The sequence below is a fragment of the Dermacentor andersoni genome, chromosome 11, assembly GCF_023375885.2.
Source record: "Dermacentor andersoni chromosome 11, qqDerAnde1_hic_scaffold, whole genome shotgun sequence".
NCBI lineage: Eukaryota > Metazoa > Arthropoda > Arachnida > Ixodida > Ixodidae > Dermacentor > Dermacentor andersoni.
In genome coordinates this window covers 88,554,755-88,579,178 of record NC_092824.1, presented here as the reverse complement: position 1 = coordinate 88,579,178, position 24,424 = coordinate 88,554,755, and the positions used below count along the sequence as shown (strand labels likewise).

The 24,424-nt window shown below is 44.5% G+C and overlaps 1 protein-coding gene across 4 annotated transcripts in view; it reads left to right on the top strand.

Annotated features, from left to right (window-relative positions):
- Positions 1 to 24,424, top strand: part of LOC126518320 (uncharacterized) — a 467,293-nt gene that overhangs the window by 401,349 nt on the left and 41,520 nt on the right. For 3 of the 4 annotated variants that reach the window (XR_008609658.2, XM_055064402.2, XM_055064401.2), the window contains exon 4: positions 18,566 to 18,622. The gene's annotated coding sequence lies outside the window, so the exon portion shown is untranslated. Of the gene's footprint in view, positions 1 to 17,592; positions 18,623 to 24,424 lie in introns of those variants that run through there. The other variant, XM_072285287.1, reaches the window with a different exon arrangement.

The window sequence follows — 24,424 nt, the reverse complement described above, 5'->3', positions numbered from 1 at the left end:
GAATGGGCCATTTCATTTAAGAGTATCAATTTATAATTTCGTTTCGAAACACATTACAGTTTGGAAACACGTCCCCACACTTTCCTCATTCCCGTACCATCCGTAGCCGGAAAAAAGAAGGCGAAGGAGAAAGCCCCAGGACCATGTAGATGCTCCCCTGGCGCATCTCAGCAGATCAGTAGCTGAAAAAAAAAATCACACAGTGCACACTATACTTCTCGACCTGGCCGCAGGAATCGATTCTTCATCGACCGTCTGGCATCATCGACCTGTCTGAGTGCGCGCAATACCTTCGTTGAGTTATCGTTTTGCCGGAAGCAGTACGCGAGCTTCGGGAACTTCAATGAAATCAGCTCTCTTTATCCCGTGTTCGATTTCTTGGGAAGTGATCGCTATGTATGAAACTAAGTAAATGTTGCACTAAGAAGGCCTTGTTATGGTTCGATTATTAGGATACTTGTGCGCACGTGTGGTGTGTGGGTGCCAGCGCACAGCCCGTTCTGTCACTACACTGGCAAGTCCCTTTAAACGCAATACACAATGGATGCCGTAGATGGGCCAGTACGCCCAATCTTCTTTGGTTGTCGCTTATTGTTATTCCTTCCGTGAAAGCGTCGCATCTTTTCGACATCAGATGCTTAGAACGAAAACATGCGAAATGTAGGACTCGCCTCAATTTTACGGCGTTTGTGTGGCAAAAAACGAACGAATTTCCTGGGCATGCCTCTGCTTCCCTACTGCGAATAGCACTGTGCGAATTTCTTTTCTTTTTCTGAACCGCAAGTTCTTTTTTTTTTCTCTTTGAGAAACCTGCTTGTAGCTTAGTGCTAAACTCGGCAGTAGTACAATTTTCTCTTTCGAGAAGAAATTATGCTAAAATGGCGGGAATCTATAGCAGAGTGCACCAGTTGGTGAGGAAATAAATAGGTAACAGGCGTACATTCAGGAAACCGTAAAACAGCATCCTGCAATCTATAAAATATCCACCGCGCGCCGTTACAAGTTACGGGTTGCCTTGCAGTTTAACCGGAGGTTGTGCTCTCCGGAAAAGCGAAGATGTGCGGCCATGCGATCATGGTCTAGCATCAACTTAATAATGAACGAAGATCGTCGGCAAATGGTTTACGGGAAAATAAAAATGAACTCAACGCAAGACGTTATGATGGCCTGTTCCCGCCGTTTTTTTTTTTTCTCCTTTTTTCTCCTGGAGTAGTTAAGTTGTTTGGTCGTTAAGAAAATTATCGTGCTAGAAAGACATTTATCGTAGCGCAGTCATAGCGTCTTGCAGTAACTGAACGTTAATGGGCAAAATTGCGTCGCAAGGAGTTTAAGACAGATCAACTGCGGCACGTTGTCTTGTTTGTTTCTCTCTTTACTTTTTGCTTTTGCGTTTTCTGGTTTGATGAAACAGCAAACTAAAGATGTTTCTGGGCAATAGATAAACGTAATCATGATTCAATCCTCTTCCCTTATCGATCGAGTACCTTCGACGTCTGGCATCACTCCAGGCAACCATCGTTGCTCAATCTGGCGTCGCGATATCGTCGTACTACAAAACGCGCTACGGTTACGATGGCCATATTGGATCCACAGGACCTGACATTAGCGAAATCTTCTGCCAGGTGATATTCAAAGCAAACTATCGATTTCTTTGGGCTTTCAGTGAGAGACAGAGGGGAGGGGCTGCACTATGAACATTCCTGCTCCCCCCCCCCCCCCCCCCCCCCCTACGGTAAGACTATTTTGCTGCTGCGTGTAACATAGCACACGTAAGTATTTTGGTAGGATTGCAAGTTGTTCTTAATATTTTGCGTCTAAGGTTCATGAGCCGTCTTGCGAGCATGCAGATAGGCTGCGATCGTCTTACCCGAGGTCATAAATCACTGAGATATTGCCAAAAGACTATTATGTTTTCTTCGCGCGAATGTCAAGAAACGGGGCTCTACCTCTCCAACTCCCTTCATTTCATAACGGGTTTGCAAAGCCTATATACAATAATTACTCGGTGCCCAGGCAAGGTAACTAAATTCAAACAAAATGTTTCCTGATACTGAGCTAAATGTCCTTATTGCAGTTACTTATTGGCTGAGAAACGACGCTGCTTCCATTCAATTTGGAACGACGCCCAGTGCGGCAAGAGTTGTTTCTCTGATGACGCGATGGCTAGTTAAATATTTATGGAGCTGCAAATGTGGGACAATGGTGGCCGTCGTGAATCCCTGTGCATTGTCGATGAGTGTATTAGTTAGGAACAGAACATAGAGACAAATTGAAGAGCCTACCAACAGCCGTGAACGGATTCTTCCACCGGCAGAACTCTCTATGCTTTGCCTCGCTTGATCGAAGCACCCGTGAATACTAACGCTAACTGTGTCGCGACAACAGAAAGCCATTGGGGGGGGGGGGGGGGGGGGGGCAATATTTTCGTTAAAGGAATGGTCAGAAAGGTCTCGTATACCGAAGGCGCCAGTGTGGAGCGCCAGCAATACAACAATGGCTCGAGGAGTAAGGGTACAAGGAAGGTACTGCTCATTACTGTGAATACCAGGGTGGGAAATGAACGAACTACACCGTCTTGCACTCTCGTGCGTTCCATCGTTCGCTCCTGGGCGAAAGAATTCGCGTACAAAGGCTAAATTCCAGACAGGTGTAATCGTATACACGTGAAGACGCGTGCAACTGCCTAGCGTGCAGAAGCACAGAGAGATAAATCTTCCAACCTTTTATGCGTGGATGAAGGCAGTCGCACGAAAGTAGGGGCAGTGTAAGACTGTGAGAGCAATGCAGTGTCTCCCTGGTTTGTTTGCCATCTTGTGGCGTTCCCCGCTAACGCAGTATGCTGCCTGAATATATTATGGTGTAACGCAGCTTCTTTGCACAAAGCTATCTCTCTCTATCTGGTTACTGTATGTGTACCTACAATGTCACACCCAAACTGTAAGGACGATGTCAGGTCTGTACTAGCGCAACAGCATCCATACATTGAAGTACATGGATGCTCAATAAGAAGAACGGAAGGCAAATCTTATATGAAGACAAAATCTGACGCCCTTGTGTCATGTAATTCATGCCGCTTTCTTACGGGATAAACGATATTGAGACTGGGTTTTCGCCACATAAAGAAGCAGTGGAAGAACCATATTATTTGAAACAGAAAAAGTGAAACAAAATCGGAGGGTGGTAGAGGGAGGCGGTGAGTAGTAGGTCAACACGAGGTAAAAATTTAGTGCAAAGAAGAAAAAAATACGGTGAAATCCTTACCACGATGACTGTCGAGGATAGTGAGTTAACATTGAATCAATATAGCGACGCAACGTATTGAATTCTCTACTGACGAGCGAGAATCAATATTATTCCGCGCACGAAGCAGTATCTAGGTCAAGCAAACGCGTCGAGCAAAAGTGAGACGATACGTCTAGCGGTGCGGAAAGAAAGGTAAAGGTTCACCAGGTCAAGGGCCGCGATATTATTGCTTCCCATGAGGGCCAGCCGCCAACATTACATGAAAAGTGAGCTGGCGCCATCATGAAAAGGCCATTTATAACATTATAACGTCCATGCTGACCTAATGACGGATTTGCTGACTTCATAATTCCCGTGCTTGCGTGTTAACTCTTATTTGTGCCTGTTGTTCTCAAATCGCTCACCTTTTAGTATATTTAGTGTATAGTAGCAACACGAGAGTGGCAAAAATGGCGAGTTGGGGCCATAGCTTGAACGTGATGTCACGGACGTAGCTTCTCACCATGAAGGCTCTCAAATATGGCGCCTAAGATGACGCCACTGTATCATCCAACATGGCGCCTATAGGATGACGTCAGTGCAAACCATCTAATCCGCAGTGCACAAGGAACAGGACGGGAGAAAAGGAAGGCTAGTTGAGGCACTGTCTGAGGACTGAAAGTTTCTTGGAAAATAACTATATTAATCTCAGCAACGCGTAATCCAAAGACAACGAACATTCACAAAAGTGCATCAATGCCGGCACATGAAAAGCAAAGCGCAAGTGTGGGATAACAAAATTAAGAACAATGCAGAAAAGCAATCACAAAAGCCGTCATGAGGTCAGTCAGCGCTGACGTTATGGTTTTATAAATGACCTCTTCGTGATGGCGCCAGCTCACGTTTCATTTAAAATGGGCGCCTGGGCGTCATGGGAATCAATAATATCGCGGCTCTTGACCTGGTGAACTTTGACCTTTCTTTCCCCACCGCTAGACGTACCGTCTCGCTTTTGATCGAGGCGTTTGCTTGACCCTATCATGGCTTTATAGAGACGCTTGTGTTATGCATGTGTTTGCATGCTTCAAAATTGAAAATGCTTTGAGCCATTCCATGCGTGTGCTGGCCCCTGTGCCTAGTGAATCTGTTGTTGTTACTCTAGGATCGAAAACGATAATGGCGGTGGAGATGATGATTAATATTATTATTGTGATGATGATGGTTCTTAAACATGGCACGTACCTACAATGATGAATGAGCCAATAATTTTTTCTTTGTAGGAAACTCAATAAACGTACTAATAAATGCAGCAATGAAACAGCAGGTAGAAAAATTCAAAACTCAGAAAAAAATAGTAGTGCATATATTTAAGTAAACAGATCACATGAATTCACAATTATATTTAAAAGGCAGTAGAAGCAAGGGAGCAATTTTTTTCTGTGATGCAAGACCAAAAGAATTTGACGTATAATACAGCAACAGGGAAGAAAAGGGGATAAACGTAACCATTTTAAAGCTTGAATAATTTCGCTTACAGCGTCAAACACATCCTTCAGCCTAAAACCCTATAGAGCTGAAGCCCCAATGGAGAAAAACCAAAACATTTAAATTCAATCGAATTTCACGAACCAGAGACTAAAGAAGCATTTTTCGCTGAATAACAAAGAGTCGGCATATTAAAAATGGTGACCAACAGAATGGCTAGCACAGTCAGCCTGCGCTCGTCTTGTCCACATTCCTTTTCTGTCTTCTTCTCTTGCGCTGCTTCATTGGTTTCTATTGCTGCTGAGCCCAAGGTCGCGGGATCGAATCCCGGCCGCGATGCCGCCATCGCCAAGCCATCGTCGTCATTTCGTCATCATCAGACAGTCGCTAATCATATGCGTCGTCATATGACGTCATCGTCATGACGTCGTGGCACTGCCATCGTCACTCCAGCTTCGCCGCACCTCAATGACACGCCTCAATCGTCACTAAAATATTCGCACAGGACCCGACATTAATGCACCCGGTGAGGGTGAGTGGCCGGAGTGGCACTCTTCGACGAAACTTCCGTTTCTTTGCGAAATGTGAACTTTCGTGGTGCATGTGCGCAAGCAATCTGGTGCAGCCCGTGTCACCCGTCCATAAGTGCTACCACCTGTGAGGACAACGCCGCAAAGCGAGTGCAGGACCTTTCGGCTCAAGGCACGAGAAAAACCCAGGTTCAGTTTCTTTGTAGAAACCCAAGTTTAATTCTAGGGATCTTCCGGTGAATCCAGAAATAGACAAGGAAAATGTAAGGCGATCGATGGAACGATCTTGTTAACTCAGGACAAAGCGAGTGTATATAGACAAAATTAAATAAGAAACTTCGTAGACAGCAGTAAGGCCAGTAAAAAGCAGCTTTACTTGCTTCCGGTCACTACGAATTTGCTCTAGCTGAACGTTATAAGGAACTGACTGGCACAAAACAAACTCCCGAATACAAACAGACAAAAGACGCACAGGAGCCGTCCGGACCAAAAGATTCCCACAAACCCAGGATTATACAAAGTGTCATACAAAAAAATATATGAAATGAGGAGCTTTTATATGTCATATATGTCAATATGTCATCGTGTGGGCGCGATACGCAAGTCCAGAAACGAAGACTGCGAACTTCGATGCTATATACGACTCTAAGAATACAGGCACAGGACACCGAAGGTTTGACGACCTGTGCCCGTATTCGCGTGGATTTGAAGCGACCGAGGATAGATGGGAGTCGTTTTACGATGGAAGAGTATTTATTCGTACGGGATGAGCTCGGGCGTTGCAATGTCGAGGAAACTATAGAGCACTGCCCTTGCGAAGCCGTTAGAAAAAAACAAGGTTCTGCGTTGTAGGCTTTGAGATGCGGTATGCGTGAGCCCGATACAGCTGCTACTTGTACTCATACATTGTTCCTGTGCAGAACGTCGTTCATCTAAAGAAGTCCCCGTAAGAAAATTGTGCCTGTCCGCTTCTTCGTGCCGGTTTTACTTTTGTGTGTCCCACGGTGCCTGCCATCTGGAGTAGCAAGCTTGTTCATCAGCCAAGCGAACACTCGCAGTTCCTTGTTAGAAACACCAACCCTCTCTCTATCCCCATAACGTATGTATAAGAAATCACTAGCTGCAGCTGCCGGGCGACGTTTCTTAGTATCGATCCAGTAGAGACACAGGGTTTTGCGAATCAACGCAAAGACCAGCGCAATCTTTAGTACACGTCACCGGTCGAACGATACGGATGCAAGCAGAATTAATAAACACGAGTGCGTCTTCACCTCTTGTACAAGTACGCGCACACGTGACACGTAGCTTGAACACGCGGACGTTGGGGGAACAATAACTCCTTCATTGTTCGACGCATCTTACGTGTAGATAAGAACCAACAGAGCTCTTAGTAGGTACGAATACGAGACGGCCCAGGATAGAAGATGGGAAAGGCATTGGAAAGGAAAGAAAGCGCAAAGTAAACAACAGTGAAAAGGCAATGACAAAACAATTGTCATCCCAGACAACATTGTCCTAAAAAAAAAAAAAAAATTCTCTCACTGGAGCCGGATCCAACAGGTTGAGCGGGCGCAGACACGAGAAAAGAAAGGTCATATGTCGATCGACGAGGCGGTGAAGAGTCTTCAATGCTCCAGTTACAAGCGTCCACGCCATGTATGTGCGTCATCACTTTTGCTCCTGTGCACTCTATGGGCTCCAATATCTGCTCGACCTTTGTATGAGTTGGCACAACATGTGTGTGAGATTCCTGTACTCTATGAGCTTGTATTCGTTACAGGTTTTTCTTGGTTTCTTTGTTTCGCTTAAAATAAAATGGGACTTCGAAGTGAGTTAATGACACTTACAAGTGCAGGGAAAAACCCGTTGTACGCACGATAAGACCCTAAGTTGCTGTAGCAGCAAGGCTTAAATTTCGGGGCCTACTATGCATTTACTTGAAGTTATTCACAACTTTACGACTTTTTTACCTTATACCTAAGAATATGACGTTGTTGGGATTAGATGCTGAACATTTATTCCCCTACTAATTATACGACTTAGAGGCTTGTTTTGTTTCTTACATTCTTTACACGTCCTTGATTTTTTAATATGGGAAAATTGAGTCGCTGACAATGTTTATTCTCTGATTATAACACAAACTGCGATTACGGTGTGTCGACCAACTAAAGTAACATGCCTCAGGAAAAAGCAAGGCATCACTGAGGCACGAATAGCACCCACATTGGACCCTGTTTTTACTTGGGAACAGTTCAGTATAATTTCGACCACGAAAAGGGCAGTAGCACGTCGTAGTGTGCATTTAAAACCACTACTCCAAACTCAAATTCGTCATTGTTTTCTCCTAAGTACAACTACGATAATTTGGTATATAATATCAGGCTATCCAGAATTCATTGGTACTAATTGATTGTGTGGCACGTTTTACCGTCTCAATGCTACTCCGAGGCTGAAGAGACGTCGTAATAGAGGATTAAGGATTATTTGTTAGCTTCCGGTTTCTTAACGTGCACACAGCTGACAAGCAGGGCACAACACCGACATGCGGTGGGTAAAGGATTTGAGGCGGGGTTAGATCAGGTTGGGCTAGTACATGTTAGGCAAGCACAAACTCCTTCTTCTAAGCAAGTACTCTTTCGTTCCCACAGTCCAGTGCATTGCTCTGCTTTTGGGCTATGAAGCAAGAAAAAACTAGTTCAAAAAATATCTATCCCATATTAGCATGCGTCCAAAGCACGGTACGCTAGTGTTGTTTTTTATGCTTTTTTATTTTCATTTGAATGAAATAACATTGCTGCCAGGAACCTATTCCACTAACCTGTTCTCAACAGCATCTCGCCATAGCCACGAAGCCACCCCGGTTACGGGGATATTTTTTTGATACTATGTGATAATATGTTATGCACGTAACGTTTGTGTAAATAAGTAGCCGAAACTATACCACGGTGCCGACGTCTCTTTATTTATTTACATTACCAAAAAAGCAACAAAAATAAGGAATAGGGAAAAACTAATAACCACCGCGTTGAATGCATGAATAAAAGTGAAAAAAAAGGCTTATATTTGTCATTCAAGCCTCTTATCGATCTTGCGTCTTCCTTAGTGCTCAAACTTGAAGGTTTCCTGTGAACTTTCACTTTTGTCCCTCCAGTGTAGAAGTGATGCTCTGTGAACTGGAGTTATCCGCATTGAGTAAACGGGGAGCGAAAAACCCGGACGGGAACTTGATATTTTTTTTCTAACGACACGGCACACATACCCAAATAAAAGCACACGCACGTTTTAAGTCACAACAAGAAGTCTCGCCAGAACACGGTGGCGACTTATTCCGAGGGAAAATGTCTCGGATTTGAAAAAAAAAAAAAACGTTCGCGCGATCGAACGGCGTGTGTAAGGCGCCGTCGTTCAATTCTAAAACCCTGGGAGTCTGCCAGAGACATATTCGCGAAACGGGGAAGGCGCGAAGTGAGAATAGACATTGTGGAAACTTCGCGCATATCGGAGACAAGCTATAGTGCAGGCGAGTTCTTTTGCGAAAGCAACCGCTTGTCCCATATTTCATTCTATTTCGGACGCACCGTTATCCATTTCTGAGTTTCCGGGCGCTCCCTCCTCCACCCAACGTGATTTTGTGCATTCTGAGTCACAGTACAGTAAATCTCGAAAGCGACGTTAAATACGGCTCGAGCACTTGCTTCAGCAACGTAGACGTCAGGGCTGGCTGGAACTCTAGAACTGCTACATTATCGCTGCAAAGTATGATTTATATCATGGAATAATACATCAGTTATCAGCTGTCCTTTCGTGCTGTCGTTTGTTGCGCTTGTTTATGTCCTCCTGTTCTTCCGGGCATTGTTGAGGCTCTGATTCCCAGCAATGGACTTACCCCCTTTCTCTTGCTGTTAAAGCGCGAGGGAAACGCAAGGAATATATTCATAAATCGGGAGAATATTTAGAGACAGACACAAACAAACAACCAGAAAAAGAAGGATAACACGGGGAAGGCGGGAGATGAAAATTCAAGACGATGAAAAAAACGAGGACAAGGTAAAATCGGGAGGCAACGTTTCGACAAGCGGACTTGTCCTTTTCAAGGCGACATAGGCTTTATCAAGGCGACATATGCTTTAAAGTATATGTCGCTTTGAAAAAGACAAGTCCACTTGTTACAACGTTGGCTCCCGCTTTTACATTCTTCTTGTTTGGCTCGTCAACCAGAAAAAAGAAAGATACACATAAGCATACTGGCAGAATATAGTAAAGAACATATTGGTAAGATCGCGGGGAGGTTGGTCAGAGCGTGAATGCAAGCTCAAACAAGGAGAGGAGAACGCTCTCTGCAGTCAACTCCTTCCCCTCATTTCTTGTACGGCTATGAGTCGTTCAAACAAATCGATGCAACTATATATTGAATATTACGCGGGCCTATGCATCTACGAAGCATACTGCCTACTGGATGCGTAGCGTGAAGGCACGAATGCGCTAATCTTTCGTCCTATTCGCCTCACAAATTATATATTTGCCTTCATGTGTCAAATAACTTGCTGTTCAGCAAGATATGTACTTAATATCAACTCGTATATTCACAAATGCACCGATCATTGATTATTTCCTGTTAGTACTGTTATGTTTGTTTCATCTTTTTAAATAATTATTGTGCGAGGCTTTTGATCGGCGGCATATTTCAATTAGGTATGATTACTCATCTGCAACATTTTGCTCGAAAGCCTTTCGTACTAGCCGAATTCAGCCCCCAGCGACATTCTTTCCTTCGTTTCTTTTTATGTAACATTTCTAACATTTGAAGCAATTGAAAATCCAATTATGGTGCAGCTTCTGCGTCCTATAATTTTCCGTATCACTTCAAGATCCATTAGTTACTCGTAGTCATCAGCTGCATGCCTGGGCCAAATCTCAGAACAAAGAAGGCTGACATTTATGCAAAGAACACGAACTGCGGAAGCTACTTCTTGAGGGCACAATGCTTATTAGCAATCAGATGCTTCAATTGAAAGTAATGCATAAAGCTTCCGATGAGGGTTCTGTAAGTATATCATCCATTATACGTAGTGTTTAGTCTTTTCCAGCCATTCAAGCTCGCATTTGCAACATTCTATTAAGTATATTTACTAAATATTACTGCCACATACTGCGAAGTAGCTTTATTGAAAATTGTCACTATGAATTCAATTCAGCTTCATCGTACACCAAATCTAAGGCACAACTTCCCTAATACTTATCCCGCACACGCCCTAATGACCTTTATCTTTTTTCTGCAAATGTCGCCTAGAGATTTCTGCTTCGGATGCCTTGAACTGTGCTCGATTATTGCGTCTTCCTTCCTAAGCATTTGATGTTTCCTGCTTACAGCACGTATCCACTGAAATTAAGTCACCAGAAACGTGTCTCTATTGTTCGCGTTTAGACTGAGGACGCCTCTATAAATGTACCCGTGAGGAATATGCAAATTAGAAAGGTTTCTCATTTTCAAACCCTGGTGCTCACTTCCAGATGAAACGGCAGGGAAAAAAGCGTATGCCATTCGGACAGCTAAGCTGTTGAAACGAGTTTTCGCAACCTCCTTAAGGACTAAGGCACGATGTCACAATGTATAGGGGTCCTGTACGGGGGCTCTGAAATCAATGTTCGATTTCCCCACCGCCGCCGTACTAACCTTTAGCTGACCTCTAATGTGTAGCCGGTAGAACACAACATGCGAAAGAAACATTTTGGATTAGGGGTTAAAAATACACACATATGAGATATTGTCTATTAGGATGGTATACACGCAAGCTAACTTTTATTTCATAATAACAGATCAGTACGCTTCAAAGCAAATCCGGACCTCCGACACACGTTGCCGTGTATATTCAGCTGGTATGGACCACGCAGTTTCGGAAAAATGTCCGTTATAAGTTGCATGTGCGAGGTAATATAAAGACGCCTTGTTTAGCAACGCAGATGTTCCTGAATAACTCGGCCCCATCATTTGGCATTCAGTAAGTGACAATGCCCAGTTTTCGTATGCCACCATTTCCTAATACAGACCGTTAAGCTGTCAGAAGTAGGCTCATCAATCTTCATTCGTGAGCCTATGGCGTGAATGCGTTGTTTACCCAGAAATAGTCTCCTTTTGTCAAGTCTGTTCCTTTTTTCATACGTCGTTTTCGGTGACAGCACCGTGTTTACATATGCAAGCCACTCTGTCGTCTCAAGAAGCAAGCTGAAACATTGTTTAAAAGTTTGACGGCTAGTATTCAAGGAATAATAAACAAATACAGAAATCACGCAACGCATACCGAACAAATAACGAAAGGAAGAAAAAAATAATAAACAAGGCGATATGATATAGTCCGTAGTGCAATTCCAGCAACGCGAATGAGGGTGCGAAATGTCCACGAGACGATTCTGAAAAGCCACGTTTCTTTATTTATATAACGACATTACGCCGCAGACCCCAAGGTCTCGGAAAATTGCTACATGAATGCCAAAGCAAGCAGTTTCAAAACTGAGCACTGATGTACCCGGCAAAAATAAAATGTTTGAACCAAATGCAACGAAGCATTGTGCCGCTCTTTCGGCGGTGATACGTTGACAACGACGTCGACAAGCCATTCTCCGGTTGTAGCCAACGAAACGACAGGTTGCGTTGGTTGCTGACACTGCTGCGCTCTTCAACAGTTAACAACAAAGCTTCAAGAAGCCTTCCTAAATTTGGTGGAGGTGCTCGAATGTCTCGCCTTGCCCTGGAACTTCGCGTGTTGACCGCTAGTTCTTCCAACGCCACGAATGACAGCAACAATGTTGATTAATATTAGCTTTTCTTTGTCTCAAAGGTTAATAGTGTGCCTGACTACGTAAGCACCATCCTGACTTCTGGACCTGCATATATTACCTATCGTAACCGGACATTATGCGTCTTTGTGTGACATAACTTCAACATCCCTCTCCGGATTTCGTGCGTTTTTCGGGACATGACGACGTGCTTTTATCCGATCTCACTTGAGGTGTTCTTAATTTACTTTTCATTTCCTCGCGTTTAACTGCCGTGGCCTTTAACTTGCTCTGTCTTGCGTTTGGCGTCTACCAGATAAACTATATCAGCACATCTTATCAGCAAACTCTATTAAGTGAACGGCAATTTCATGCATACAGGACCCATCATTTTTTAAAGAATCACGCATTAACGAAAGCGCCAACAAGCTTAAGCTGCCCTCATCGAAACAAAGCTTGCAGCAGGCCAACTAATGCGGTAGTGGAGAATGTTTGCGCGTGGCCTTCGTGTGTTGTGTGTGCAAGCAGCGTCGCGTGTCGGTTGTCTCCAGATTTGCGTGCACCATAGTAAAGCTTGCCGTGCGCAGAACGAGCTATGCCCGCCCTTTTCTTGACATGTTAGCCTCACGTTCGACCCACAGCAATTTTTGCTAAGATGATACGAGGTTGTAGGAAACTATTCCTGAAAGCTTTATTTCTTTACCTCTTCTTTCTTTCTCGGTTTTCTCGTGAGGGGTGCTGTTTTCCTCTGCGGCTTGCAATCCATTGTTGCAGCTTGAAACGGAAATGGAAATCACCCGGGATCATCATTCACCCCCCAAAATAAATTAAAGTTGGTTCCAAGTCAAATTTTGGCTTTCTGTACCATTCAATGCATTTTATTAGTATTTTGATGGTGCAGCGTGTCTATAACACACGAAACTACACAGTTCTTACGCGACAAATACCAGTGACGCTATGTGTGTTATTTCGCTCTTATTATGTCCACCTTGATGGCACCCATCGCTTCTTTTTCGGTTGCCTTCGATTTATCGCGTTGTTCGTGGCATTTTCACTCGTCATATGTCAAACGTCTTGCGGAAGCGTGGTTGCTAGTAAACTACTGTCTTCGGATGCTTCTACAACAGAAGTTTCGTCGTGCTGTAGAAGCCGACGCAAACTTCAATGTTCTGCCAACAACATCATTAGCAGACAATAGACGACTTGTTATGTATATTTAAAAATATGCTCATCTATTACATCGTACTACGTCTAAGCATCATCCTCTTCTCAAGTGCATAATTTATTGAACATTAGTACACGCGATTAATGATCTGCATTGACGCGATGAACATGGGATGTATGTTGAGCGCCTGCTACTTCTGCGCTCATCGTCATTCATCACGCCTGTTCCTCTCCGTCTTCAGCGTTTTCGGGAGCGGAGCAGCTGAATAAAAAAACGCACCTCAGGCCGACCTCTCAGCGCTGTTTCACATGAATAAGCGGCTGCTCCCTGTGCATCATTTAGTTATTGACGAGTACAAGCCCGGCTGAAAAATACTAAGCAAAAAAAATGTCCCTAAAGTTTGACGAAACTATCTCTTCCGAGCTGGTTGTATTGCCCCGACGACAATGTTATTTTTCACGTTTGCGACAAAAATTGCTCTCGCTCCAAGAACATCGCTTTTCTTTCTTTTTTTTTTGTGAGGCAGAATGACAGGCTGTAGTACGGAGGTTTTTGTAACGCAGAAGGATGGGTGCCGTGTTCAAAATACGACGAAAAGAAATATCTAGGGTTGCGACAATTTGTCGTCGTGTTTTCTCCCTCAGATCGATTTCGCATTTCACACCATTTCACTCGTTCGTGGCTATATCTGAAAATACCACGAAGACGGAGGAGGACAGGCACAAATGAAACCACATCTAAAAGTTCCGTCTGTCCATATTTGTCATCGTGGTCCTCAGGTTCCCCCTTGACAGCACCACACTATGAAACTCCTCCCACATAAGTTTCGCTAAGTGAAACATATTTGCAAAAAGATTCCATTTAGGAAGTAAAGTTGCACATAGTACGTCGAAGCTTAGCGTCTTGCCATTTTGTTATATCACTCTTACTATCGTTCCACCTAAGTTTCACTAAGTCAGTGGAACATCTTAATCTCATTCCCCATAGCTTCCACCAACTAAATGAAACACATTTGCTAAAATGTTCCGTTTACCTAGTGGAGGTTTACGAACAACAAAATTAAGAATGCAGGAAATTCCTGAAGTATGCTTGAAGTAACCCTCATTCGGCCACTGTTTCTTTCCCAGTACTTGCTTGCCGTCTCACGCACACGCCGACTCGGCGGCATCAAAGACAGTCGTGTTTTGAGCTATAAGACAAAGCTGCACAGAACTACGCCTACATGGCGTAGTACAAGAGGACCTCGGCTGTCACGCGAGTAGCCGTGCCGTGCGCTTTCAAGGAGCCCGGATGAAATTAACCTCTGCGAAGAGCCCTGACCGCGTGTTCTCGCCCTGGGTCTCGGCCGGATGAAGAGCCTGCTGGCACGAAGTGAATCGCCAACTCCCGCTACCGAGCGTAATCATCGTAATGCGGGGGGAGCCTGGGTCGTGTTTTGGGCTAAGGGCCGAAGAAACAGTAGTGGTCAGAAGAATAAGGAGCGCGGGTGGCGGGGAGAGAGAGAAAGATGAAAGGAGGAATTCGAAACCATGTAAGCCAGGAAAGCATCTCGTTGGTTAGCCTACGCTGGAGAAGGGGAACAGGAAAATATGAGGGAGAGAGAGTAAAAGAGAGTACACCCGCCAGGACAGTTCCACGAAGTCGAAGGCCTTCGTACAAGCCAGTCGTTTTCACAAAAGCACGAAAGCGTCTTCATTGTCTTTTGGGCCTGTGATAGGTCGGGGCTGGGCTCCAGTATAGCGTTCTGTACGGACAGACAATCCTCCATTCGTCGCGGCACATTAGACATTGTGTTTGCATGTCAAATCGAGGACAGTTTCACAATAAGTGTTCTATCTTCTTCTCGTAGCCACAAACAACACATCCAGCCACTCCAATTAGCGCTGATTAACCTCTCGCGAAGGCAAGAGCGATATAAGTAGATACGTTACGGGAAAGAATAAGGAGAGAGATGAAAGAGGCGACAAAGCAGACGTCATAAGGTGAATAAATGTGTGGTAAAAATAAACTAATAGCACGTTTTCAAAACACGCGTGATGCGAGGATCAGAAATGTTGTAAATTTTATGCGGTTAGCGCTCGCGTATGGGCACCTTATTCACGATAAAACTGGTAAAACAGACGCTTAACTACGCTTCAGTAGGTAACGCAAGCAGCGAGAATACATCGCCGGAAGTATCCCGTCATTTCTTTTCAATGTCTGCGTTAGGCGTGCTGTTAACTTCTCTTCAGATAACAGACACACAGAATTCTCGTTACAGGCTCCCGTGTGGCAGCCGAAATGTCAGTAAACTTGCTACTAGTTTGGCTAGGGCTTGTCTTCGCGTCTTTTGGCAATACCTGCTTTCCCGGCCAGACTGGTTGATGTCACACTGTGAATTTAAAGTAATAGTACTTAAAGGATAGGGATGATGAAGACAAGGATAAACCTTGTGGAAAACAAGAGATTACGCAGAAACATCGAACGAAGCAGAAAGAAAAAGTAGTAACGGCAAAGGTGACGGAACGAAAATAAGGGAGTCACAAGCCGAAAATTCGGGATACGAATAAGGAGCATGGCCTGGGTTCGACGAACCACTGCGAAATAAAGGGAAGAAAGATAAATGCCAAGGTTAATAAGTTCGGTGACAGGGGAGGAAAGAACACGCTCATTTCCCGAAAGTTCAACGAAAGAGTAAAAAAAAAAAAGAACATCAAACGAGCTTAATTAGAAAATGAGCAGAGAAAAAACAAAGATGACGGGGGGGTGTGGAAAGTTGCAAGGGAAGCTGGCGATTAGCAAATTAATTAGCTTGATGACACAAAGGGCGGCGGTGATTGACCTCGCCAGAAGCTCGCGAGGTGCGGGCAACCGTGCGGGCTTATTTTTTATGACTGCAAGCAAGGAATGTAGCTCTGGTCCGTGTTCGCAATTTCGTGTTCGTGTTCTCATCGAAGAAACGTATTCCTTTAATTAGGATAAATGTACGCCTCGCATTTTCTTGTACAGCGTTTAATTACCCGCTTTACGAAAGCGATCATTTCTCACAGATTCCAACATCTGCTTTGAATTGGCGCAATTTCTATTTCGTCAAATAGAAAATGTATTTCTGAGTCGATAACAGATTGCGCGTGCAAAATTGCGGTCAATGAACCCATATTATTTTCGAGGTGTATACCAGGTGTCTTCTTTTAGATACGGGAAAATTTAGAAATTCTGTGTGGCAGATGACGCAATGCTAAACCTTGAGCTAAATTACTCGATGAGGTGGCCATTACTTATCATAATACACCATTATCATAATTATCTAATTATCATTATAACAATAACTAACTTTTCAATTGCCTTCGTCATGTCTTTAGGTGCTGCAACCTTGCGAAAGGTCATTCCACCCAAGCGAATTACCTTCATGCGTGCTTTTGTCACAAGTCCCGGCTGAGTTCACCTTTGCTCTGTATGCAGCTCGTGCTTGCAACTGTTGACTTACAACGTGGCAAAGTGCGCCGGTGCTGTCTCGCCCTGGTAACGGCAGGGCAGCTTGTTCCTCGTAGCACTCCTCTTTTCATTACAGCGCGATGGCGCAACAATTACACTTGCAGTGTATACCCGACACTACTGTTAGCTTTAGCAACAACATCACGACGCGATGTTGTCCGAGTGAAAGTTGCGTCACCTCGTTGCAGAGCGTGGGCAATCTATGATAATGGGACGAGAGGCAGATGGGCGCAAACAGAAGGTCACTCGCTGTATGACTCTCTGCGCTGGCAGGAGTTGTGCCTTTCACGCTCGAGGATAAGGTCACTGTTGCACTCGACATCCTTTCTTGTCCCTGCTCTATGTTTACTTACCAAATAACAGAGTTGACGAGGTGACCCCTTTTGCTTCCACTTGGTATGTCGCACTTCCACTTAGTATGTCGACACAGCGGCCATGAAGCTAAACCCTGCTAAGAAATTACCGTGACTGTCAAGTTTATTTCTCTTACGGGACACCTGTATACTGTGTGCTGCCGTTTGTTTCGTTTAGTTTAGTTATGTATTGAAGAACTGCATGCCAATATTAAATCGCCGGGGTTCCAGGCACTGTACGCGGATTGTGAGAGCCGTGGCAAGAAAATAGAAAGTTGTGCCGGTAGCAACGCGCACGTTCTCCGATTTCGTTTTTCTTTATTTGCGCCAACCAAATTGAAAACGCAACATATCCTTGCGAATAAAGCAAGTTCAAAGATATCCATGAGGATGAGCGCGCGCGCAGAACGTAGTTTCAAGGACATGCACGTCGTGTATTTCCCTATTCTATCTCTGTCCCCTTTTTTTCAAATTTGTTTATTGGAAATTTAACCTAGATGTGACGTAAAACGTGTTAAGCATGCAATCTAAGCTGGTTTTAATGAGATTAGAGGCTTAAATGAGGGTGGATTGGCGTGGGGGAAAAATTACGCACTGACTGAGGAGAAGGAGGGCAAGTGAGCATCACAAGGTGGCGATGAGCCCGGTGGTTTGAGGGTGAGGGGAAAAACAAGCAAGGGGGGCACGTTCTGGAGAATAAAAAGAAAAGAATCACTATCTAGAAAAGACTCTGAAGAGAAAGTGGAAACGTCATGTGCCCTCGGGCTTGGGAAAACCGGCAGCGCTGGCTCAGACGCTAAATGTGCCGAACGTTTTTATTGTTCATCGTTGATTCGACAGTAGCGGCAGCAGCGCGGACACCAGCCAAACGTAAGCTCCGCGAGGCGGGCTCGGAAGCGTGTGCAGGATGTTGCTTAACGAGCAACGTCGCAATGCGATATAGTATGCGCCACAAATTTTATCCCTGCGTCGTAAGTTTTTTTTTTTCTTTTTTTCACGGACGACTGTTGGAAGTCGCAACTGGCGATAAGCGATGGAGCAAAGAGGCTCGCTGCAGCCTCCTTCGCATGCCGCCGCCGGCGGCGCTTGTTGTGCTTCGCCAGATCTGCTCGTAATATCACCAGTGATGCACCACGATCGAGGGTTTCTATCCATGTGGCCGTTTGTGTATGCGCGCAGTCACGTGCAGTCTATCGCTGGGGCTTCACTATCAAAACACCAGCGAAAGAGGCTCAGCGGGTGGGGTGTCCTGCTGTGCTTGAATCCGCGGTATCAATTATAGGCACCGGTAGTGCCATTCTTATGTGAAACAACGTTCGCGTAATTGATGCCGTTGCATGTTGAAGAGCCCCAGGTGGTTTAAATTTGGTTTCCTCTATTACGGCGTCTCTTATAGCGCAGCAGGTATGCCTCGTATGATGGATACTATATGAATGAAAACACTTCTTGGGTGTATGACTGAATGAAAGCGCATTTGCATGTTTGTTTAGTGAGAAGCCCTTTACCTTGAGGCAGGGAGATTGAGACGTGTTATTTGTCCCTCTTTTCGTTTTTTTTTCTAGATTCGCTGTGGTCTCAAGTTTCTAATTACTCTGATTGGTCATGCTCAGGAGTCATGGGTAAGTTGTTCCTGATCTTGTTTTCCTTGGCAAAAGTATTTTTATTAGTAAGTGCTAATGAGGGATTGTTTCCACAATTCACTCAACCATCTGACACTTGAAGGCTCCCGATGAGTCTCCTGTATGAATAAAACGCTCTCTATGACACGTTATTTAAATGCCCCTACGCAGCGATTCTACGAAGCTTGAAGAGCTTGATGCTGTGGGCGCTTAAAATGCAATACGTTTTGAATTTTACTATTGTGAAAACGTCAGAATGCTCCACCCAGCAGTGAAAATCAAGTGCTCGCAATCCTATATCCTTTTTTCAAAGGTAACGAGACACTAACGAAAATATCATTCGTCCCTAATGTGAACAAAAAATTGGAGTGGTAAGCCTCTGTGTGAAGGTTCCTTGTTTAAGGCTTGCTCTGATAGAAAGCTTTTAAACATAAAGCTTTTTAACATTTAAGCCTCTTGCCACAAAGCAAGATGTTCCTGACTTGCAGACAGCCTGTTAACCTTGTGGAATGTTGTTCATTTCATTTGATGGCGTCCCTAATTAAAAACACAGCAAAATCACTGTAAATCTTGGTGATCCTGCTACGAACGCGTTAGCGGCTTATTATATAATTATTCAAATAGGCTGGCGCAAGTTCTCAGAAGCGATGTTGAATAGTTAAGCTCATCTAGTTTTCCATAGTTAGGCGCCTGAGTAGCCAGCATAATTCAATCTTTCGCTGCTAAATGGAAAGAGCTTTCGTTCAAATTGTTTCAGTGACTTAAACAACAAAATCGATACTGTATGTCGCACGTAGATAGGCAACACGGAGCTCTACTGAGCCTCCAGTTTCCTCTTAAGCTGCAGCTACGTATGACGCATGCTCTCAGCGTAGCTCTGCCGTGTCGTCTAAATTCGGTGCACTATTTGAAACAGCGAAGTACCCACGATGTTCTTGCGGCCGAAACTGGCACTTTCGTATTTCTGTTTGGACTATTATTACTTCATAGTCACGAATTTTGGCCTAAAATGTACAAAGTGGTCGTCCTGTATTCAAACGCGGACGCGCCAACGTCTCGCGAGGTCACGGGAGAAAAAAATGAGTCAGATATGCAATCCATGTGGTTTCTGATTTCACGTTCTCGTGACGCGGCCCTTGTAAATGTCAACTAAAAAGGAGCTAGACGAAGTGTTAAAGAAACTTCGGAGCCACCATGTCTGGCGTACCAAAATCAGGCGTATCGGGTAGATCCGCTGTTTCTGATCAAGAACGACTAAATGATGCTTTATGTCGAATTTATGACTGGTGTGAAAAATGGCATATGCAAATCAATTTTGATAAATCTGTTTGCATGACAGTTGCGACTAAGAAAACTCCGTTGTTGTTTTCGTACGCTGTAAATAATAATGTAATTCAGCGTTCCACAAAGCTGAAATATCTTGGCGTAACAATAACTAGTAACCTCAACTGGAATGAACGCGTCGAAAACATATGTGGATCAGCCCAGCGCAAGCTTGGTCTGTTACGGCGTAAATTGAGAGATGCTGCACCAGATATTAAACTTAAGGCATACACTACCATTGTTAGACCAAATTTAGAGTATGCTTGTATACTTTGGGACCCTCATCAACAATACATAACAGATAAATTAGAGCTCATTCAGCGGATGGCGGTTAGGTTTATTTTTTCTGATTATGATAAAACGCACTCGGTAACCTCCATGCTCGCCAGGGCTGGTCTCACTACGTTGGCTGTGGGCAGGAAAATCGCGCGCCTTAAGTTTTCATATCAACTCTATCACAATAAGCTGAACCTGAATTCCAGTTTCTATTTGAAGCCTCCTGGAAGGGTTTCACCACGAACTAACCACAATTACGCTATAATGCTTTATGTGCCAAGAGTTGATGTCTTTAAGCACTCTTTCATTGTCAAGACAATTGTCGAGGGGAATAACTTGAATTCTTCTGTGTTTCCGAGCAATAACAGGGTTGACTCTTTTGGAGAAAACTTGACTGCGTTCTTTGCATGAAGTTTGTGCTCTGTATTCCCACCCTGTAACAGCCCGGCAAGGCTCACAGTATTGGAAATAAATAAATAAATAAATAAATATTCATGTTTAGCTCGCGACACCTCAAGAGGGGGTTTCTATACCGTGCACGTGAAGTCTCCGGCAATTAAACGCTTCGGCAAAAGGTGCCATTGCTTTTAGTTTCTTCGTAAGGGTCCCTTTAGGGACCCGTGGCTACCGCTATTCTGAGCGTCGTTGGTGATGCAAACCGTGGTCTAGTAGGGCAAAATCACGTCGTATCTTCTGCGAACTGGACAATGGCCATGCGCCCCGGAGTCAACAAAGAAACGATGCCTCGTCCCGGTCAGTGAGCACTTCTCTCTAGGCTAGACTCATTTGGATTCAGCGTGGTGGGCCGCGCCCTAATCGATAAGAGGTGAGGGAGCAGCAAGTCGCATTATCATACGGCTCACGACGAGCTGTGCATATAGTTTCGGCATTCAGCCATTGGCCTTTCCCTGTGGCCTCTTTAGTTTTGCGTATGGGTGGCGTTTTTCTCACGTCACATTGTTTCTCGGTGAGATGTGCCTGACACTCTGATTGGCGACGAGCTCAGAAAGAGCTTCATCACCGGAACTGAGGTTCTTGAGAAGACGCGTACATTGATTTACCCATGGCTACGCATGCCATCCGTCGATGCCAGACGCAGATGCGGTCAGTATATACGTGCACTAATGACCAACGAGGAAAGGACACTATAGGAGGAACAGGAATTCCTTGGCTACTTAATTATACAACTTATTGAAATCTGCTTGCCTGTTGACCGACGAGATATTGCGTGTCCTCTTCTCGGCCTTCCTCAAGTAGTCTGGTCTCGCACTGTCGTAGAGGAACAGTGATTGGCGTGCAGGTCGCTTGATGCGATGACAGCTGTGCTACGTCTAACACTTAAACAAGGCTAGGTCCTCATGGGGGCATGTTATTTTCCTATTCAAACGGCGGACAATCGTACCTTTGACGCCTGCGACGGCAGTGAGGCAATCGCGTGACTGCTTTGCATATTTCGGGCATTACGAAATGGAGAAAAGGGTGCTGCGTACTGCGCTAGAGACACCAGAGGAGTAAGTGGCCACTGTCGGAAGACGAGATTAGGACAGTAGTCGCAAGACTGACAAGTGACTCTGCGCCAGCGTTTGCTAGCGGGCTCGGTCGTTTTCTACGATCGCCGGATTGACAACGTAGGCTGTGACAATGGTGCGTGTCCTTTGTGAACATCACTTTTCCTTCCTTGCCTTTCATCTCCCCCTCTACTCTTTTTGCCCGTGCAGAGTAGTTAACTGGGGACCTTTCTAGCTAGCGTCCTTGCCTTTCCTCTCTCTCTTCATCTCTTGCTTCCCACCAACCACTGACTCACTCCTCCGCCTGGAGCTCTCTCTCTCTCTCCCCTCTCTACTCCTATAGCTGAATGAACACCTGGAACACATTAAAAACCAGTGTTCACGCATCCGTATGGCCTGCAAAGCATAGTGAGAAGCGTGCTGTGCGGTTCACAAGAAGCTCATTACCGTGCTCATCACTCCAGCCATCCGCGATTTCAGTGTTTTCCCTTATTACGTACCGGCTGGACGCGGTATTTAGATGAGTACATCATGTACTGTGCCTACTGGGCAAAGGAACCAGGCTGTGAAATTTCATCTCGCCTGTTAGCCGTCATACAGTCATTCGGATGTGTGCGCAGTCGTCCAGTACTTTATTGTTAATCCGAAATTATTGGCCGGTTAAATCTTCTTCCTTTGCATCATTACTTTTAGTGAAGTTAAGTTCAGGCTTTCTCAATATCTTTTTTTGCGTAAACTTATCATTTCTCGCTAATTTAGCTTTATTCACCCTCATCCAATCCAGCATAGCGTGTATAGGCCAGGAGTTAAGAGGAAAACGCAGCAACAGAAGATAATGCTCTGTGCCTACGCAGTGTATGTGCACCATCGTAGAAACAAATCCAATCCAATCCAATCCAAATAACCTGATTCTTAGCCAATCCGCCATAGTGGGTATGAGCCACTCGTGGTACCAACCAAACCAACTAAAGCTGTGGGGATAATCTCCGTATCACGTCAGCGGTTTCACTCTCATCGCATTCCTGACTTCATAACCATATTTAAAGCATAATTATTGGCAATTGTCTGAGCCTTACGATAACTTCACCAGAATTCTTCGTCAGATATTATTTTTCCGCCTGACTCTGTTTCTGTACGTAGAGCACTTCCAGCATCCTGAAATTCGAGAATGCTGCAGGAATTACCTGCAGTGGTTCTCCCGTACTTACGGCAGGTTAGCTATTAGATTTAAACAACGGGTCATAATGGATTGCATTTCAATAAGAATGCAGATTCACTTAAAGACTATGCCTCGGTTGTGTTGCTGTCTCCGTTCAGTCTAATTCGGAATATACATCACTCAAGCTAGGTACAGACATTTCTGCCTATCTAATATCTACTCTGCTGTAATGTCAGAGTTCCATCATTTGTGTCTCCCTTGCAAAAATAATTGGAGCCCATGGAGATAATGTAAAGTTTCTCTTAGAAAACAGCGTTGTCGTATACCACCGTTAAATTTCTAGTAAGCAGGTCTGGTCTTGATGGGTCTCATTTGCGTTATTTTTCCAGCGCACCTGAATGTGTTTAGCCCTTCTTTATCCTTACAGTGACTTTTAAAACAGCGAAAAATGTTTTAGAAATTCTTTAGCCAGTTGAAATCTTCCCTTACATCGTTAGCCATTCTCTTCCTTAGGGAGCTGTATTATAGCCACTGAAAACTCTGTATTGCAATTTATAACTTTTGTTCGGGATACAAAACAAGACTTCATAGCTTCGATTATTTTAAATAATTTTATTCAAAAATTGATTGCAGCCTTCCTTTAACTTTCTCATTTTCTCTCTTTATACCCTAAGCCAACATCTAATGCTAAATGTATTACTTAGGCTATAATATGATTTATCAAAAGAAACTCACTGTAAAGCGGCTGGCTTCTTGGCCAACCTCCCGTAACGGATAAGAACCATTGTCCAGAAACAAAATAGTAACGAACCAACGGAGAGAGAGAAACGTTTATTTGAATTGGCTTAGGGAATATCCCTCGTAAGCTGGAGCCCTTAGCTCGAAGCTCCATTGTCCCTGGTCACTCAGCGTGCCCGCTGGATCAGCCGTCGCCGCTCCTGCGACTCTGAGCTGGATAGCACAGCTAGGCCAGCATAGGTCAGTACAGTGAGCTGTTCACCACAGCTGGTCGGCACAGCCCAAGAGCAAGGTGAGGGCATTTCCAAATACAGTGATATAGCTTGGGCTTTGCACTACAGGAGGGGCATTATGTGGGATGGAAGATGTGAAGGGTATAGAGACATCGTAATCAAATTGTAGCTGTCGTCACGGCGACGGTTTCTTCTAGTTAAGGGTACAGGGTGGTGAGAGAGTGTTTCCTTTGTGTTTAATGTTGTAACTATGCCATACCTGTAACTGGATACCTTGATGACATTTTTGAAAACTCTGCGGAATGGAGTTGAACTCGGAATAATGAGTTTCTCGCACAAAAGTGAGCAGTGCAAGCGAAAGCACTAGCAGTGCTTTCGATCTTAGAGCGTCGCCAACCAAGATATAATGCAGGCAGCGATTCGGTAACCACTGTCGTTTGCCTAATGTCTCTTTGAATGAGGAGGAGGACACAATGCGAAATATACCCGCTAAATTGCGCGCATTTCTCTTGCGCGCCGTCTAAATTGCCATGCGACTGGGAGCTCGAGGCACTTTGCGTGCATT